The sequence below is a fragment of the Mesoplodon bidens genome (genome assembly GCF_964165515.1).
Source record: "Mesoplodon bidens genome assembly, chromosome: 17".
In the NCBI taxonomy this organism is placed as follows: Eukaryota; Metazoa; Chordata; class Mammalia; order Artiodactyla; family Ziphiidae; genus Mesoplodon; species Mesoplodon bidens.
Window position 1 is genome coordinate 77,719,040 of NC_138174.1, and position 18,074 is coordinate 77,737,113.

The 18,074-nt window shown below is 54.2% G+C and overlaps 1 long non-coding RNA gene and 1 pseudogene across 3 annotated transcripts in view; one reads left to right on the forward strand and one right to left on the reverse strand.

The window, feature by feature from the left end:
• Positions 1–12,119: 12,119 nt before the first annotated feature.
• On the forward strand, positions 12,120–14,082 carry LOC308605053 (phosphoethanolamine/phosphocholine phosphatase-like; annotated as a pseudogene). Its single transcript has 2 exons — positions 12,120–13,228; positions 14,052–14,082. The product of its transcript is annotated as a phosphoethanolamine/phosphocholine phosphatase-like (transcript).
• A 2,645-nt stretch (positions 14,083–16,727) lies between these two features.
• The window catches only part of LOC308605186, a 56,563-nt gene continuing 55,216 nt past the window's right edge, over positions 16,728–18,074 (reverse strand). For both annotated transcript variants that reach the window (XR_014013619.1, XR_014013620.1), the window contains one exon: positions 16,728–17,531. This is a non-coding gene — a long non-coding RNA (uncharacterized lncRNA). The remainder of the gene's footprint in view (positions 17,532–18,074) is intronic.

Consider the following 18,074-nt stretch of genomic DNA (forward strand, 5'->3'; position numbering starts at 1 on the left):
GACTTTAACCTAACCGTTTCTTTAGCTAAAGTTGAGCTTCTTATGCCAACTAAAGCCCTGATGCTGTGCCTAATTGAGGCCCTGAATTTAGTCCCAAGGCCGTGACACTGTCCCTAACTAAGGCCTAGATGCTCATCCTAAGTCAGGGCCTCATACTGTCCCTACCTAGGGCCCTGACACTATTCCTAACTGAGGCCCTGACACAATCCCTAACGAAGTCCTTGACACTACTGCTAACTCAGGCCCTGACAGTGTCCCTAAATAACGCCCTGATACTACTCCTAACTCAGGCCATGACATTGTTCCTAACTAAGGCTCTGATACTACTCTTAACTCAGGCCCTGATATGATACCTAACAAAGACTCTGATGCTAGTCCTAACCAAGGCCCTGACACACACTGTCCCTATCTAAGGCCTTGACATTGCTCCTAACTCAGGCCCTCACACGATTACTAACAAAGGCTCTGTTGCTAGTCCTAACTAAGGACCTGACATTGTCCCCAACTAAGGCCCTGACACTACTCCTAACTCAGGCCTTGACATGATACCTAACAAAGGCTGTGATGCTAGTCCGAACTAAGGCCCAACACTGTCCCTAACTAAAGCCTTGACACTACTCCTAAGCCAAGGGCCTTAGTTAGGTCCTGTTTCAGCGCCTTAGTTAGGAATAGCGTCAGAACCTTTGTTAGGTATCGTGTCAGGACCTAAGTTAGGAGTACGGTCAGGGCCTTAGGTACAGTGTCAGGGGCTGAGTTAGGAGTACGGTGAAGGCCTTGGTGAGGACAGCGTCAGGGCCTTAGTTAGGACTATTCAGGTCCTTAGTTAGGGACAGAGTTAGGGCTTCAGGTAGGCTAATTATTACTTAATAAGTAAGCCTTGTTAGGTATCGGGTCAGGGCCTAAGTTAGGAGTACTGTCAGGGTCTTAGGGACAGTGTGAGGGCCTTGGTTAGGACTAGCATCTGAGCCTTTGTTAGGGACAGTGTCAGGGTCTTAGGACTAACGTCAGGACCTTCTGTTAGGTACACTGTCAGGGCCTGAGTTAGGATTAGTATTAGGGCCTTTGTTAGGGACAGTATCAGGCCCTGACGTTTGACCAGCATCTAGGCCTTAGTTAGGGACAGTGTCAAGGCCTTGGGACTAAGTCAGGGCCTGAGTTACGCACAGCATCAGGCCGTTAGTTGGCATAAGAGGCTCGACTTTAGCTAAAGACAGGGTTACGTTAAGGTATAGGTATAGTGTCAGGAAATGACCTGGGGATAGTGTGAATACCACAGTTACTGGGAGTATCAGGTCCTTGTTTAGAACCAGTGTCAGGGTTCAGGTAGGGATCGCCTGGGAGCCTGTCTTAGGGAGAGTGACAGGGCCTGAGTGAGGCCTAGCATCAGGCCCTTAGCTAGGGACACTCTCAGGGCATGACTTAGGAGCAACATCGGGGCCTTTGTAGGATGAGCAGTAGGGTCTTAGTTAAAGACATGATCAGGGTCTGAGTTAGGAGTAAATTCAGGGCCTTAGGTAGGGAGAGTGTCAGGGCCTTAGTTAAGACTAGCATCAGAGCCTTTGTTAGGTATTGTGTCAGGGCCTGAGTTATGAGTAGTGTCAGGGCCTTAGTTAGGGACAGTGTCAGGACCTGAGATAGGAGTAGTGTGAAGGCTTTAGTTAGGGCCAGTGTCAGGGCCTGATTTAGCAGTAGTCAGGGCCTTAGTTAGGGACAGCATTAGGGCTTCAGGTAGGATAAGAGGCAGGACATTAGCTACGGACTGAGTCAGGTTACAGGCTAGGCATGACGTCAGGAAATGAGCAAGGGATAGTTTGAAGGCCTTAGTTATTCAGATCATCAGGGCCTTATTTAGGACCTGCGTCAGGGCCTTATCTAGGGGCAGTGTCCACACAAGGCTTAGGAGTAGCACCAGTACTTCTGTAAGATCAGCATCAGGGTCTTTGTTAAAGACATTATCAGGACCTCTGTTAGGGACAGCCTCAGGGCCTCTCTTAGGGACAGTATCAAGGCCTCACTTAGGGACAGTTTCAGGAACTTAGTAAGAGATTGGTCAGGATATAAGCTTAGGATAGTGTCAGGACTTTCGATATTGACAGCAACAGGGCCTTTATTAGGGACAGTGTCAGGGCCTGATTTAGGACTAGCATCAGTGCCTCTGTTAGGAACAGTGTCAGGGTCTGTTTTAGGTGTAGTATCAGGGCCTTATTTAGGGACAGTGTCAGGGCCTGAGTTAAGTGTAGCATCAGGGCCTTAGTTAGGAATAGTGTCAAGGCCTTAGTTAGGGTTACCATCAGTGCCTTCACTAGGTATCGTGTCAGGGCCTGAGTTAGTAGTAGTGTCAGGGCCTCAGGGACAGTGTCAGGGCCTGAGTCATTAGTAGTGTCAAGGCCTTCGTTAAGGACAGTGTCAGGGCCTGAGTTATGTGTAGCATCAGGGCCTTAGTTAGGAGTAGTGTCAAGGGCTTAGGGTCAGTGTCAGGGCCTTAGTTAGGATTAGCATCAGAGCCTTCGTTAAGTACCGTGTCAGGGCCTGAGTTAGGAGTAGTGTCAGCGCCTTTGTTTCGGACAGTGACAGGGCCTTGGTTAGAACTAGCGTCAGAGCCTTTGTTAGTTATAATGTCAGGGCAGAGTTAGGAGTAGTGTCAGGGCCTTAGTTAGGGACACTGTCATGGCCTGAGGTAGGTGTAGTGTCAGGGCCTTAGGTAGAGACAGTATCAGGGCCTGAGTTAGTGGTAGTGTCCAGGCCTTAGTTAAGGACAGTGTCAGAGCCTTAGGTACGATTAGCATCAGAGCCTTTGTTAGGTATCATGTTAGGGCCTGAATTAGGAGTCGAACAAGGCCCTTCATTGGGGACAGTGTTAGGGCCTTAGTTAGGACTAGCATCAGAGCCTTTGTTAGGAATCGTTTGAGGGCCTGAGTTAGGAGTAGTGTCAGGGCCTTAGTTAGGAACAGCATCAGAGCCTTTTTTAGGTATCGTGTCATGGCCTGAGTTATTAGTAATCTCAGGCCTTACTTAGGGACAGTGTCATTGCCTTGGTTAGGACTAGCATCAGAACCTTTGTTAGGGACAGTGTCAGGGTCTTAGTTAGGACTGGGGTCAGGGCCTTCTGTTAGGTACTGTCAGGGACTGAGTTAGCCATAGTGCTAGGTCCTTAGATAGGGACAGTATCAGGTCCTGACTTTGGACCAGCATCTAGGCCTTAGTTTGGGACAGTGTCAGGGCCTTGGTTAGGAGTAGCATCTGAGCCTTCTGTTAGGTACAGTGTCAGGGCCTGAGTTAGGAATAGTGTTAGGGCCTTTGTTAGGGACAGTATCAGGCCCTGACGTTGGACCAGCATCTAGGCCTTAGTTAGGGACAGTGTCATGGCCTTGGGGCTAAATTCACGGCCTGATTTAGGCACAGCATCAGGGCTTTAGTCGGCATAAGAGGCTCGACTTTAGCTAAAGATAGAGTTAGGTTAATATCTAGGTATAGTGTCAGGAAATGACCTGGGGATAGTGTCAATACCATAGTTACTGAGAGTACCAGGTGCCTTGTTTAGAACCAGTGTTAGGGCTTCAGGTAGGGACAGCGTCAGAGCCTGACGTAAGGAGAGCGACGGCCTGAGTGAGGCCTAGCATCAGGCCCTTAGCTAGGGACACTCTCAGGGCATGACTTAGGAGCAGCATTAGGGCCTTTGTAGGATGAGCAGTAGGGTCTTTGTTAAAGACATGATCAGGGCCTGAGTTAGGAGTAGGTTCAGGGCCTTAGGTAGGGAGAGTGTCAGGGCCTTAGTTAAGACTAGCATCAGAGCCTTTGTTAGGCATCATGTCAGGGCCTGTGTTATGTGTAGTGTCAGGGTCTTTGTTAGGGACAGTGTCTGACCTGAGTTAGGAGTAGTTTGAAGGCTTTGGTTAGGGCCAGTGTCAGGGCCTGAGTTAGGAGTAGTCAGGGCCTTAGTTAGGGACAGCATTAGGGCTTCAGGTAGGATAAGAGGCAGGATATTATCTACAGATCGAGTCAGGTTATGGGCTACGGAAAATGTTAGGAAATGAGCGAGGGATAGTTTGAAGGCCTTAGTTATTCAGAGCATCAGCGCCTTATTTAGGACCTGCGTCAGGGCCTTATCTAGGGAAAGTGTCAGGCCAGGCTTAGGAGCAGCACAATTGCCTCTGTAGGATGAGCATCAGGGTCTTTGTTAAAGACATTCTCAGGGCCTGTGTTAGGGACAGCCTCAGGGCCTCACTTAGGGACAGCGTCAAGGCTTACATCAGGAGAGTTCTAGGACGTTATTAAGACATTTGTTAGAATATATTCTCAGGATAGTGTCAGGACTTTAGATATTGACGGCAGCAGGGCCTTAGTTAGGGTCAGTGTCAGGGCCTTAGGACTAGCATCAGAGCTTTCAAAGGAATCGTGTGAGGGCCTGTGTTAGGAGTAGTGTCAGTGCTTTAGTTAGGGCCAGTGTCAGGGCCTGAGTTAGGTGTAGTGTCAGGGCCTTAGTTAGGGACAGTGTCAGTGCCTTAGTTAGGACTAGTGTCAGAACCTGAGTTAGGAGTAGTGTCAGGGCCTTAGGACTAGCGTCAGGGCCTTCTGTTACGTACAGTGTCAGAACCTGGGTTAGGAATAGTGTTAGGGCCTTAGTTAGGAACAGTATCAAGCCCTGACCTAGGAGAAGCATCTAGGCCTTAATTAAGGACAGTGTCACGGACTTGGGACTAAATTCAGGGCCTGAGTTAGGCGCAGCATCAGGGCTTTAGTTATCATCAGAGGGAGGACATTAGCTAGTGACAGGGTCAGGTTAACATCTAGGGATCGTGTCACGACGTTAGTTACTGAGAGTACCAGGGCCATTTTTAGAAGCAATGTCAGGGCTTCAGGTAGGGACAGCGTGAGAGCCTGACTTAGGGAAAGTGACAGGGCCTGAGTGAGGCCTAGCGTCAGGCCCTTAGCTGGGGACACTGTCAGGTCATGACTTCAGAGCAGCATCAGGGCCTTTGTAGGATCAGTATTAGGGTCTTAGTTAAAGACATGTTCAGGTCCTGAGTTAGGAGTAGGTTCAGGGCCTTAGTTACGGAGAGTGTCAAGGCCTTAGTTAGGAGTAGCATCAGAGCCTTTGTTAGGTATCGTGTCAGGGCCTGAGTTAGGACTAGTCAGGGCCTTAGTTAGGGACAGCATTAGGGCTTCAGGTAGGATCAGAGGCAGGACATTAGCTATGGATCAAGTCAGGTTAAGGGCTAGGGATAATGTCAGTAAATGAGCAAGGGATAGTTTGAGGGCTTTAGTTACCCAGAGCATCAGGGCCTTATTTAGAAGCAGCGTCAGGGCCTTATCTAGGGACAGTGTCTGGGAAAGGCTTAGTAGCACCACAAGTGCCTCTGAAGGATCAGCATCAGGGTGTTGGTTAAAGATATTATCGGGGTGTCTTTTATGGACAGCCTCGGGGCCTCACTTAGGGACAGTGTCAAGGTTCACTTAGGGAGAGTTTCAGGACTTCAGTAAGAGATGGGTCAGGATATAAGCTCAGAATTGTGTCAGGATATAGATATTGACAGCAGCAAGTCTTTATATAGGGACAGGGTCAGGGCCTGAGATACGAGTAGCATCGGTGCTTTTGTTAGGTTAGGGTTATGGTTAGGGTTAGGGTTAGGGTTAGGGTTATGGATAGAGGTTTTGGGTTAGAGGTTTAGGGTTAGGGTTAGGTGTTAGGGTTAGGGTTAGCGTTAGTGTTAGTTATGGGTAGGGTTAGTTAGGGTTAGGGTTGGTGTAGGGTTAGGTTAAAGGTTAGGGATTAAGGTTTAGGGTTTAGGGTTAGGTTAGGGTTAGCAAACGGGTAAGGTTTATGGTAAAGGTGAGGGTTAGTGTTAGGGTTAGGGTAGCCTTAAGGTTAGGTTTAGGGTTAGGGTAAGGTTCAGGGTTAAGGTTACAGGTTAGGGTTAAGGTTAGGTTTAGTGTTAGGGTTAGTGTTAGTGTTGGGGTAGGGTTAGGTTTAGGGTTAGGGGTTAGGGTCAGTGTCAGGTTCAGGGTCAGGTTCAGGGTTAGGGTTAGGTTAGGGTATGGGTTAGTGTGTGGTATGCCTTAGTTTTAGGATTCGGGTATGGGTTAGGGTACGGCTATGGGTTAGGGTTAGGGTATGGGTTAGGGTACAGGTTAGGGTATGGGCTAGGGTTAGGGTACAGTTTAGGGTGTGGAGCAAGGGTGTCCTGAAGGGAGTGGCTTGGGGTCCGGAGGCGGTGGAGACTATGTTTCGTGGGAGAGTCTTGCACACCTGTGACATTTCGTTCTCGGGGTCAGCACGGCAGCGCGGATACACCATCTGCCCATTTCTCTGTTCCTTCATCGCTCACTCATTCCCTTGCTCATTCGTTCATTGACCCTCTCGATCTGTGACTTGAGCAGTTACTAAGGGTGTACTGTCTGCAGCAAAACACAGGATGCAGAGGGCCCGAGAGATCTGGCCATCGGTAAGACTAAGGCCTGCTCAGCGCGTCACTCACGGTGAGCCCGGGAGTGAACTGTGCACCAGGGCAGGGGCTCCACGGGGACGAGAAGACCATGCAACTGGGTTGCTACCGCTTCCCGCCTCCTCTCCCTCAGGCTCCCTGGCCTGCCCGCGTCCCTGTGGCACAGCTCTGTGTTTGGTCACCCTTTGTGTGGTAGAGGCCTGGAGGAGATGGTCAGTGTCCTCATGGGAGGATCCTGCTGTCCACAGAGCACCTGGGACTCTGAATCCAAGTTCAGCAAGGGGAATACTCCAGAACTTTCTGACCCTCCAGGCCCCAAAAGCCTGGGAGCTTGGCTGGGCTCCCGTACCCACTTCTTATGCAGTCTCCCTGGATCCCCCGTCCCACCACAGTGAGGATCCAGAAGGTGCTATGTGAGGCCCTTTCCAGTCTGGGCAGCACCAGGGCCCTGGGGCTCTTCCAGGCCCAGAGCATCTCTGAGTGTGTTCCAGTGTAGTGAAAAATTGACAGTTTTCAGACAGTGTAGAACAAGCCTGGCTGTTATTTATGGTTCGTGTTGTGTGTGATTTTTCATGGTCTTGGAGAGTCCTATCATTTTTTTTATGCATCAGCACATTTTCCCACAGCACGTGCTTGAGTCCACAGGCTCGGGGGTATTCCTGGGTTCTCTGGTCAGGAAGGCCCAGTCAGACTGGAGGGGAGACTGGCCACACCCAAGGCCTGGTCCTTGTCAGGCAGAGGGCAGGAGATAGTCCAGTTGAGGTAGGATTGAGGCTCATTCCAGGAGGGTCATCCTGACTGTGGTCTAAAGAGATGCTGCTGCTTCTGCGAATATCTTTTTCTAGAGAAGAGAAACAGATGTTGTATAGAGCATGACTTGGACTAACAGGCAAAGGCAAGTCCGTGCAGGCCTGCGAGAGGGGGATCATGTCTCCCAGATCTTCATGGACTGTAGACCCAGCACCTCCACAATCAGCCCCAGGTGGAGCAGCATTAAGACATAGAAGAAGTGGACTTGGGTCAGACTGCAGCTTTGTGATTGTGCACAGAGACGGCTGACTGTTTCCCAACTCCAGGGTTCTAGAACTGGGGCCTCTGGAAGGCATAGGCATTCAGGAATATGGTGAAGTGCTTATGGAAGAGTAGTTAGCAAAATGTAAGCCTCAGCCCAGAGCAAGATACCATGCAAGATAACACAAGACCCCCAGTCCGGAAGTAGCACAGACGTGACCTGCAACTGACACTGAGACTTGCTTCTCCCGCGAGTGGCTGGGGCAGCGGAAGGCTCGGCTGAGGCAGCTGAGCAGGCTGGGTCTGTACCCCACGACTGGGCAGGGCAGAGCGTGCTTGAGCCTTCAACGAGCCTCTGTGACAGATGCAGGGCCATGACCATCTTTATTTCCCAGGGACCATCTGGTGTCTCCTCGTTCTTGGGGAGGCTGAAACAAAAACAAACTTTGTGAAATGTCCTGAGCTTTTGTGTGTATGTGTGTGTATTACGTGAGTGTGCGCAAGCATGTGCATGTCTGTGCGCAGGTCTGTGTACATCCGAGTGCATGTGAGTGTGTTTATGTGCAGGCAGGCACGTGTGTATGCACGTGTTTTGCATGCGCAGCACGTGTGATTGTGTACCTGTGTGTGACTGCAGTCCATCTTTTCATGTGTGTGTGTACATGTGTGTGAATGCCGGTGTGCTTGGGCATGTACGTGCACATATGTGTGTACACATGCGTGCTGTGGGGGGATGAGGAAGGCACCGGGTTGTTGCTTTCTGGTGCCGCCTTCCCCCACCCTCCCTTTTGCTGTGGCCTCAGCACTTTGTGGTGAAGTGTAGAGACTCAAAAGGAGGATCACTACCCGCTACCGTCAGTGATCTGTCTCCTCATCCTCACGGTCATCCATCTGTCCAGTAAACATCCCTGAGCCTGTGCCATGTGCTGGGGCCTGGGGTCCACAGTGAAGCAGGCGCATGCTCTCAGCTGTGCTCAGCCCAGCCAGGCACTGGGCAGAGAAGCTGCAGGCCAGGTGTGTCTGCGGAGGGAGAGGTTACCTCTGGCTGGTGGGTCAGCGGAGGTGGCAGCTGAGCTGAACTGAAGGAGCAGGATGGACGGAGCTCGCTCTAGAGGAGGGTGGGGGCAGGGGGCAGGGGAAGGGGCTGGGTGCCTGGCTCGCGGGGAGGATGCATCGCAGAGGGGCTGCAAGGGTGGCCAGACAGGTAGCTTTGATTTCGTTTTATAGACAGAACAGTTTTGGAACCAGAGTGACAGGATTAGGCCCACATTTTTCCTCTGGTGGCGGCTGAGGGGTTTGATGGCAGAAGAGAGGAGATGGGCCGAGGAACAGGGGTGACGGTGGGGGCTGTGCCTCCACCAGGCTTCCAGCCTCTTTGTGGTGGTCCCTTGGGTCCACAAGGTTAGCACACACCTTGCGTGAGGCCGGAATGGGGCTTCCTCTTCATTCCCTCTTTCCCAGAAGTAAACGCAACACAGTTTGGAGTTCGTGAGACTGAGGGGGCCATCTTGCAGGAAAGGCAAGCGTCAGCGTTGGCTGGGGTGCCTACCCGGGGTCAAGGGGGAACCCTTAGCCAGACCCGCAGACCCCAGGGAAGGACACGGTGTGCTCAGAGAGGCAGGGATAGTCAGGAGAGCCAGGTGTGCAGAGAAGGCTCGGCCAAGGGGGCCCTGGGGGCTCAGACACTCAGGAAGTGAGGGGAGGGGCGGCCAGACAGCCATGAACTAGGCCCAGGGGTCAACGGACCAATGGTCATGCTGTGTGCAGGGTGGACACACAGGGCCAGAGGCTCTTCTGTAGGGAACGTCTCCTGGCTGCAGTGGGCTCTGGAAATTGTCTGCGGGTTGCCACGCCTTCTGGGGCTCTCCGGCCCAGGCCCCAGCCGGGAGCTGCGTGTCCAGCCTACCCCGGCTCCACCTCCAGACTGCGCAAGCCTGGGCGGGCGGGACAGGCTCCTCGTGCCTCGGTTGCCATGACCTGTAACGTTTCCTTTCCAGTTTCCAGATTCATTATAAGGATATATGTACAGTTTTTTGCGTTGTCTTGCGCCACCCGTTGGCTTAGGGAAGAACTCTCCTAGTAGGTTGGCCTGCAAGGTGTGCTACTTCAGAGCTTCCATCTGACATACTCTTCCCTGCCCGAAATGCAAACACAGCACACACTCCCTGCCTGGTTTGGGAATGATGACACCTCACCTCTCACCTCTCCTGCCGTCTCCTGCCCGCACTCCAACCTCAAGGACACTTCGGTTCCGCATCTGACTCCCGACCCCTCCAGCTGGTTGGGGACAGGCAGCCTCATGAGACAGTGCACACAAAGCTTTCTGGCCGGGCTGTGAGGATGGGGACCAGGTCCCACCTGTGCCAATGAAGCAGGCGTCTCACCTGGATTTGTCTCAGGGCTCTTGAAAGTGGACTGAAGTTCAGACAGTCCAGAGGCCAAGGGCCCCAGAGGAGGGGGGTGTGGGCGCAGGTAGACCAGGAGCAGCTGCCCCTCTGGTCAGCAGAGTCCAACAACCCAGGGCTTTCTGGTTCCTGTGGGGAGGAGAGGGCAGAGGCAGTGGGGGCCCAAAGACAGGTCCTGCTTCACCTCTGGATGGAGCCACTCAGCTGAGCCCAGGTTTTGAGGAATTAGAGTTAAAGGATGCAGGCTAGAGGGTCAGGTTAGATGGTCTGAGTCAGGGTCAGGGTAAGGGTTAGGAGTTTACAGGTCAAGGTCGAGTATCTAGGGGCTAGGGGTTAGGAGCATTAGGGTTTAGGATTAGAGATGAGGAGGTTAGGGTTAGGGAGGGAACAGTAGAGATTTGGGTGTTAGGGTTAGTGGGTTAGTGTTAAGCACAACTGGCCCACAGCCCCCCTAACCCCACACCTCTGAGTCCTGTAGGATGGACAGGACTTGCCCGGGGTCACTCACGAGTGTGGGGTTCACCTGGGCCGCTGGTTATCTACCCCCATCCTGGAACCTGAGAGCAGAAGAACGAAACGTCTGCTCTGGTCACTGACTGTTTCAAATCCACCTCAACCTCAGTCAACGGCTGTTAGGGCCTCAGAAGCCCACAGGGTTTCCTCCTACCATCTGAACTGGAAAGAGTAGTGCTGGCCCCACTTGGCCTGGGCAGCCCGGGTCCAGCAGAGGCCTGACTGAGCTCACTCCATGGTCATGTTATGAATTTATACAGAACTTGGTGCAGCGACCTACCAGCCCCCAGGTGCTGCCTCCTGAGGGCTGCTGGGGCCCTCCTGGGACTGTAGGCATCCTTTGTCCCATCTGAGTGGGCATCAATAGACATCAAGTCTCAGGACAGCCCTTGACCTCTGACCATCCAGGCAGTCATCTATGGTCCTCCAGCTCAGGCCAGTCTGGTCCCTGTCAAGCCCCTGTGGCCAATTACTGAGCTGACCTTGCTGCTGGCAATTGAACAGCTACCTGGGCAGCACAGACAGCCCTTTGGGATGTTTCAGTTACTAACATGCATGTGGTTGAGAAAAGGGCCTCCCCCTCACAGGCCCATAGCCTGCCAAGCGAGGTAATAACCGTCTAAACATTTGAGTGTCTCCGTGACACAACAACCATACAGCAGACCATGGCCTTGCAATCCTTTGGGCTTCCAGCTGTAACAAACTTTTGATATTCATACTCATTAAGAGTCAAAGATACGGGAGCAACTGGGCCACCCAATGGACAGTTTCACACTGAGGCGGCATGGTCTTGGAGAGCCACGTGCACCCATGTGGTCTCTGAAAGCTGCCAATGATGGATTCCATGATACGGCATAATCCTTGAACCTCTCACTGCTTCATTGAGCAAGAATTTCCTAACCACCATAGCATTTAGTCTCTGCTCTTTGTAAAGGAGGGAGGAGACTGGATAAATGAGCAGTATTGTTCTTGGGGGATGGGTGAGTCATGTGGCCAGGGGGCAGGTGTGACTCCTGGGCTCCCGCCACCAGAGACATCAAGGAGGGCTGTGCCTTTTGCAAGAGGAAGAGGTTCTTGCTGTTGTGGACGGACAGCAAGAGCACTGGATGGGTGGCTGCAGCCCCTGACCCTAAATCAGCCCCTTCCTTCCTTGGCCTTCAGATCCCACAGCTGTGCAGTGGGCCGTCAGTGGTGTGGAATCTGCCGCTTTCCCCAATCCAGCATCTGTTCTCATGCCAAAGTCCAGAACCTCAGCTTTCCTTTGGGAACTTCTTACCTGTTTCCAGTCCAAACAGTTCCAGAGGGCTGATGCTACGTTCCACCCACCTTGAAGATGGGCATATGATCCACATTTAGCCAATCCCATGTTCCATCCTATGGGTGCTCTGATGGGTTCAAGGACGATGCTATGACCCAAAACCAGGCCAATGACGTTTATTTTATTTTAATTTTTGGCCATGCTGTGCACGCGGCATTTTAGTTCCCCGACCAAGGATCGAACCTGTGCCCCCTACATTGGGAGCGCAGAGTCTTAACCACTGGACCACCAGGAAAGTCCCTTCCCCTCACTTTCAAAACTGCTGTGGATTTAAAGCACACAAGATGGTTGTGATATAAGTGGCATTTTCAGTATGACTTCTTTGACTTAGAATGTTTTCAATGTTTATCCATGTTGTAACATGTATTATCAGTGTTTCATTCATTTTTTTATTGTGGTTAAAAATACATAACATCGGGATGGGGGGCAAGTGGAGGGAACGGCCCAGATGCACACCATTCACGGACCCTCTGGACTGGAAGGACTCGTGAGAGCCGGAGCCCAGAAATCCGGGGATGGATAAGACGCAGCATCCCCTCCAATTCCCGTGAGCGCCCCTTGCTCCATCCTGCGCCCAAATACCTCAGCTAGGCCCTCTCCCCACTCTTGACACTCCAGACTCAGCCGGGACAGACCTCCGCAGCCGCCGCTCCCCACCCTGCAGGAGAAGCTCAGAGGTCCTGTCCCCCTTTCCTCTGAGGGACTCTTTTTGGTGACCACAAAAGGATTTGGTCGCTCCGGACAAAGCTGGTAGAGGACAGCGGGATGGCTGCACCCGGCGCGCCATGCTTCCTCCTGATCTTCGAGTTGGACGAGACTATCGTGGACGAAAACAGCGACGACTCCGTCGTGCGCGTGCCGCGGCGGGCCAGCGGCTGCCTGAGAGCCTGCGTGCCACCCAGCGCGAGGGCTTCTACAACGAGTACATGCAGCGCGTCTTCCAGTACCTGGGCGAGCAGGGCGTGCGGCCGCGGGACCTGCGCGCCATCTACGAGGCCATCCCCCTGTCGCCCGGCACGGGCGAGCTGCTGCAGTTTGTGGCCAAGCAGGGCGCCTGCTTTGAGGTTATTCTCATCTCAGACGCCAACACCTTTGGCGTGGAGAGTGCGCTGCGCGCTGCCGGCCACCATGGCCTGTTCTGCCTCATCTTCAGCAACCCGTCGGGGCCCGACCCTTGGGGGCTGCTGGCGCTGCGGCCCTTCCACGCGCACAGCTGCGCTCGCTGCCCCGCCAACGTGTGCCAGCACAAGGTGCTCAGCGACTATCTGCGCGAGCAGGCCCACGACGGCGTGCCCTTCGAGCCTTTTCTACGTGAGCGACGGCGCCAACGACTTCTGCCCCACGGGGCTGCTGGCAGGCGGCGACGTGGCCTTCTTGCGCCGCCGCTACCGCATGCACCGCCTTATGCAGGAGGCGCAGAAGGCCGAGCCCAGCTCCTTCCGCGCCAGGGTGGTGCCCTGGGAAACCACCGAAGTGCGCCTACACCTGCATCAGGTGCTGAGGACGTGGCCTGCAAGGGCCACCCGGGCGGGGAAGGGGTGGGGCGGTGGGGGTCGGGAAAGAGAAAGCTAGTTTTATTACTCCCTTTCCCTTTCGTTTTGGTATATCCCTCCGGGATTTCCCGGAATCCCAGGTTGGTCCATTTGGGGACTGGAGGAGGGAGTTGGGAGCTGTCCCCATCTGTGCAGTTAACCCAGCTCGGCTGCCTCCCCCAGTTCCACTGCAAGCGAATTCCGGAGTCCGGCCGCAGCAGCGTGGCGCGCATATCTGAGCAGGCAGCAGTGTTTCCACAAACCTTGTCCTCTCAGCTGGGAGGACGGGGTTCCCTGTCAGGGTCGAGAAGGAACATGTCCCGCCGCGTTGTGGTTAACTGTTGCCTTGGGCTGCGTGGCCTCCCTCCTCCAGTCTTCTGTCCAGAGGACCTAGGCCCCGAAATGTACCCCCCGACCTCCCCCGCACCGGACTCCCCACAGAGAGAGGTGCTCCCTGCCGACGGTCCCAGGCCTAGATCTTGCTTTACCTACTGTGACTCTACACTACACTCCTTGCCCCCCGCCCCCCCACCCTGTTAGCATCCCCACAGGATAAAAAGCTGGAGGGAACGGTCACCTCCTGTTGGTGGAAGAGGTAGCACACTGTTCCGGGGCTCGGGTCTGGCCAGCCAGGGACCTCACAGAGCCCGAAGATGTCTCCTTGCAGCACAGCCTCGTTTATGCAGCAAGAAAGCAGGGACTTAACCAAAGTCGCCCCACTGACTGGGCCTTTTGAGTCCCCCTCCTCCCGTATGGAACAGAAAGCCATGATGCTTTAAAGCAGAGCCAGTGGAAACCCAAGGCCCACCTCCCTCTTCTGGGGTTTCAGAGCTGTGAAGGAGGTGAAGGGGCAGAGGTGAGCGAGGTGTCTCACGCTGCCGTCTGGGGGATGAGGGCGAGGTGAGCTCTGCTCTCAGAGAGCCCCACCTCAGTGAGGGAGCTGGTCCCCACTCTTGGAGGAGTGCCCAGCCTGGGGCACCAAGACTGAATACACAACAAAGCAGGCAACAGGCAAAAGAGCAGGGTGTGGCCCACCTTCGCAGAGGGGCACAGGGGTCTAGTGTGGAGGGCTCAGTGAGCACCGAGGAGATGGGAGATACTGCTGCTTAAGACAGGCAGAGGAGGCTCAATGAGCGGGAGCCTTACAGGTGGGTTGCCTTTCAGTCCCTCGGCCTGCTAGCCCTGCAGGGCCATCATCAGGAGGTCATCAGAATTTTATTCAAAGTTGGCACTTGCAGCTGGAGACCCTGTCTTGCATGGCGTAAGGGTCCCCTGTGGATAAGGTCACCAAGCTCCTTGGCTTCCAGTTCTTTCCTGTCTCCAGCAGGCCTCTGGGTGCCTCCTCTGTCTTTACCCGGACGCCTTCCCACTGCAGTGGGGGAAAGGAAGAGACACAGCTCACAGCCCAGGAGGCGTGCCGGTCTGGTCCATTCTTGACTGGAGCAGGCTTTGGTGTGGGACTCAAGAGGCTCACTCAAGGCGGTGCTTGGGTCAGCATCCCAGAGATCCCAGGTTGTCAGCAGCTGGGCTGCACATAGTTTCCGGGGAAGAATCCAGACCCCTCTGAGCCGATGCCCTCACAGCAGCCATCGGAGTAGTGGCGGGTGATGCAGATAATGGTGCCCTCAGAGAAGGAGAGTTCATTGTCCTTCTGGTGGGTGTATGGGTACAGTGTCATTACTGCAGGGCAGGAGGAGAGGGGTGCCATGAGACGTGCCTCCTGCCCCGCCACAGGGATGCTTGTGCCCACATACTGGACTCTAGGGGGCAATGTGGGGAGTGGGGCAGGAGATGCCTTCTTCAAAGCCCCAGGACTCCTCCCCAGCTGAGCTAATATTCAGTATCAGGCCAGCTGCTTCCCTCCTCTGTGGGGGTGCGGTGGGGTGGAATAAAAGGCTCCACAAGTGTGACACAGGCCATCCCCTCCACTCCAAGAAACTTCAGTGTTTGAGAGCAGGGCCCCAGGATCTACCCATGTTTTGTAATCTGCTTTCAGCCCCCGTTCATCCTGGTCTTTCCACAATGTCTCTGGCAGGTGCTGGAGGTATTGCTCAGTAGGTGCTCTAGTAGGTGCTCAGTAAATACAGCAACATTGAACAGTGTAGACTTGGCCGAGTGAGCCTTGGGCAAGTCACTTAGTTTAACCTCTCAGGCTCAGCTTCGTCTGTTAAATTGGAGTGTGAAGATCCTAGGAGGTTAAGTAAAAGTGAGAAAATGGATGAGAAGCTTCGACTCTGGGGTCTGGTATAAAGCAGGGGCTAAATTATGTTAAAACCCCCCACATAACATTTACCATTTAAATCATTTTGAGCATACAGTTCTATGGCATTAATTACATTCACGTTGTTGTACAAGTATTCTCAGCATCCACCTCCGGAAGTTATTCATTTTCCCTATGGAAAATTCTGTATCAGTTTCTCTAAATTTTTGCCAACATTTGTTATTTTTAGCTTTCTTGATTGTTTTGAAGCCCTTTTTCCATTTAAAACATTGGGTTGTTTGCCGAGTCCCGCCAAGCGCTCCTCCTGGCGGCGTTGGTGTCGGTGAGTCCAGCCTGGAGCGGTCTCCGCGCCGCAGGGGCCCGCGCCCCGGGGCATCGCTAGCTGCCTCTCAGGAGAGGAGACCCCCGCCCCCCGGCGCCCGTGCCTGGAGCGCCGAGATCGTGCGGCGCCGCGCGGACGCGGCGCCGGCGGGGCGGGTCTTGGCTAGGCATTGGGTGCGGGTCACCTGAGCGCGGCGGCGGTCTGCGCGCCTCTCCCGGAGGAGAATGTCCCGCAAGTGGGCGTTCCGGCGCCCGTGCCTGGAGCGCCGTGATTGTGCTGCGCCGCGCGGACGCGGCGCCGGCGGGGCGGGTCTTGCTCGGCATTGGCTGTGGGTCACCTGAGCGCGGCGGCGGTCTGCGCGCCTCTCCCGGAGGAGCGTGTCCCGGAAGTGGGCGTCCCGGCCAGAGCGCATCTGGCGCGGGGCGTCCTTGGGGCTTAGCTGTTAGCGCCACACGAGCTTGCGGGGGTCTAGGAAGCCAGCGCTCGGCGGCTGGGAACGACCCGTCCCGTGGGTCCCTGGCACCCCAGCGGCATCCGAGCGCGGAGCGGAGGGCTGCGGACCGCAGGTAAGGGGACGGGGGTTGGTGGGGGTGGGTGGAGGAAGGAACGAGGAATTACACCAGAGCTGTTTGGTACAGGGGCAGAAACAGAAAACTCAGACGTAGCACTGCAGAGGCCATGGGAGTTAAGTTGTAAATGCTGCTGGCTTTCAGTAGCCTGCCGCCATTCTCTTCTGTAGCTGATGGGATACAAAGCTCTACTGGGTTGTTCTTTGCATGGGATAGTCTTGTTTTGCAGAAATTCAGCTCAGAGCCATCCTTGATGTGTAAGTGTAAGGCTGGATCTTAACAAATGGCATCGCGAAACAGAGGAACGCTTCAAGTGAGCTTTATTAGGGGGCGCTCCCGGGTGAGGTTCACTGGTCCGAGAGAAAGGGACCAGAGAAGTCGACCCTGGGCGAGGGCTGGGCAAGATTTTATAGGGGAAGAAGGGAAAGGGGTGTGGTGAATCTGGGAGGGCGCAGGGAATTCCTTATCTGGTGGTCTCTTCGGGTGTTGTGGCACTATCTGGTGCCGGTTACATCAGTCTTGGGACCGCTAGTCCCGTCCCTCGAAAGGCGGGAAGGCTGGGCCAGGTGGAAATCCCCCAGGTCAGTTCCTGGAACTGGGTGGTCCGGAATGTCTCCAGGTCAGTTTCTGGAATTGGGTGGTCCGGAGAGTTTCGGTCTGATGCAACCTGTGAATCTGATTGCGTTCCCTTGCCTCGGGCCAGTTGGCCTTACATCCCGACATCTTTGGTGTAATGGGGCGGCGTTCCGATCTCTGGCTACTTCATGCTGAATGGGGGCGTCGAAAGGGGAGTCGGGCGACCAGAGGTCCGAGGCTTAGGGGAGACCAGTGGGGGTTTCTGTAGGAAGCAAGGTGTAAGGACTGAGGAACATTTGGTTTGTGGCCACCCGAGAGACTTCCTCCATGCGCCGGCGAAGGAACCTAAGAAAACGGGGGGCAAACATGAGCAAGATACAGATGAGAATTAAGGGGCCTCAGATTGGTGTTAGCCAGGTATAGAGGGTGGATCGCCCCCAGTCGGGAATTGGGGAGGCGGACTGTTGGTGTTTGCGTTGGAGTTCTTCTCTTAAGCGATGGAGGGCGTTTACAGCAGCATTCCTCCTGTAGGAAGAGGCAGGTACCTCCTTTGTCGGCCGTCAGGAGGTCCAGGGCTCGTCGATTCTGGAGAGCGACTCGGGCTATGGAGGTGATTTGGCACTGGAGAGGAGATGGAGGCGGCGGAGCCTTCAATGGCTAGCTGGAGTTTATGTTCTAAGTCGCGGAATGTTGAAACACTATGTGTTAGAGCTCCCCCCCGCCCCCCGAGGCCTGCAGCGACCAGGGAGGAGGCGAGAGAGATGCCTGCGACCAGAGGAAGAAAGATAGCTCTTTTCCGTCGGGTAAAGGGCGGCGTGATTAGCGAGGAAAATTCGTCTTGGCTATACAGTGTGAGTTGTGGGACGAGAGTAATGGGGATACATGGGAAGGGGGAGGAAGAATTGATCTCTTTTGTGAGGGAACCATTGCACCACAAAAACATGCCTGGGGTGCTTCAATTGATGTGTTTACCGTGAGGGATGTGTTGCAAAGAAACCCAGTATCAGGTAGATTTGGGCGGCTGCCGTAACAGATGGTGAGATATTTTTGAATCAAGGAATATGGGGACTTTTAACGGGGAAAAAGGTGGGTTTGGGGTTGTGTAGGAAGTAGAATTGAAGGGCTGGTCGAGTGGGACAGCAGCCAAGGGTGGCCGGCCAAGCG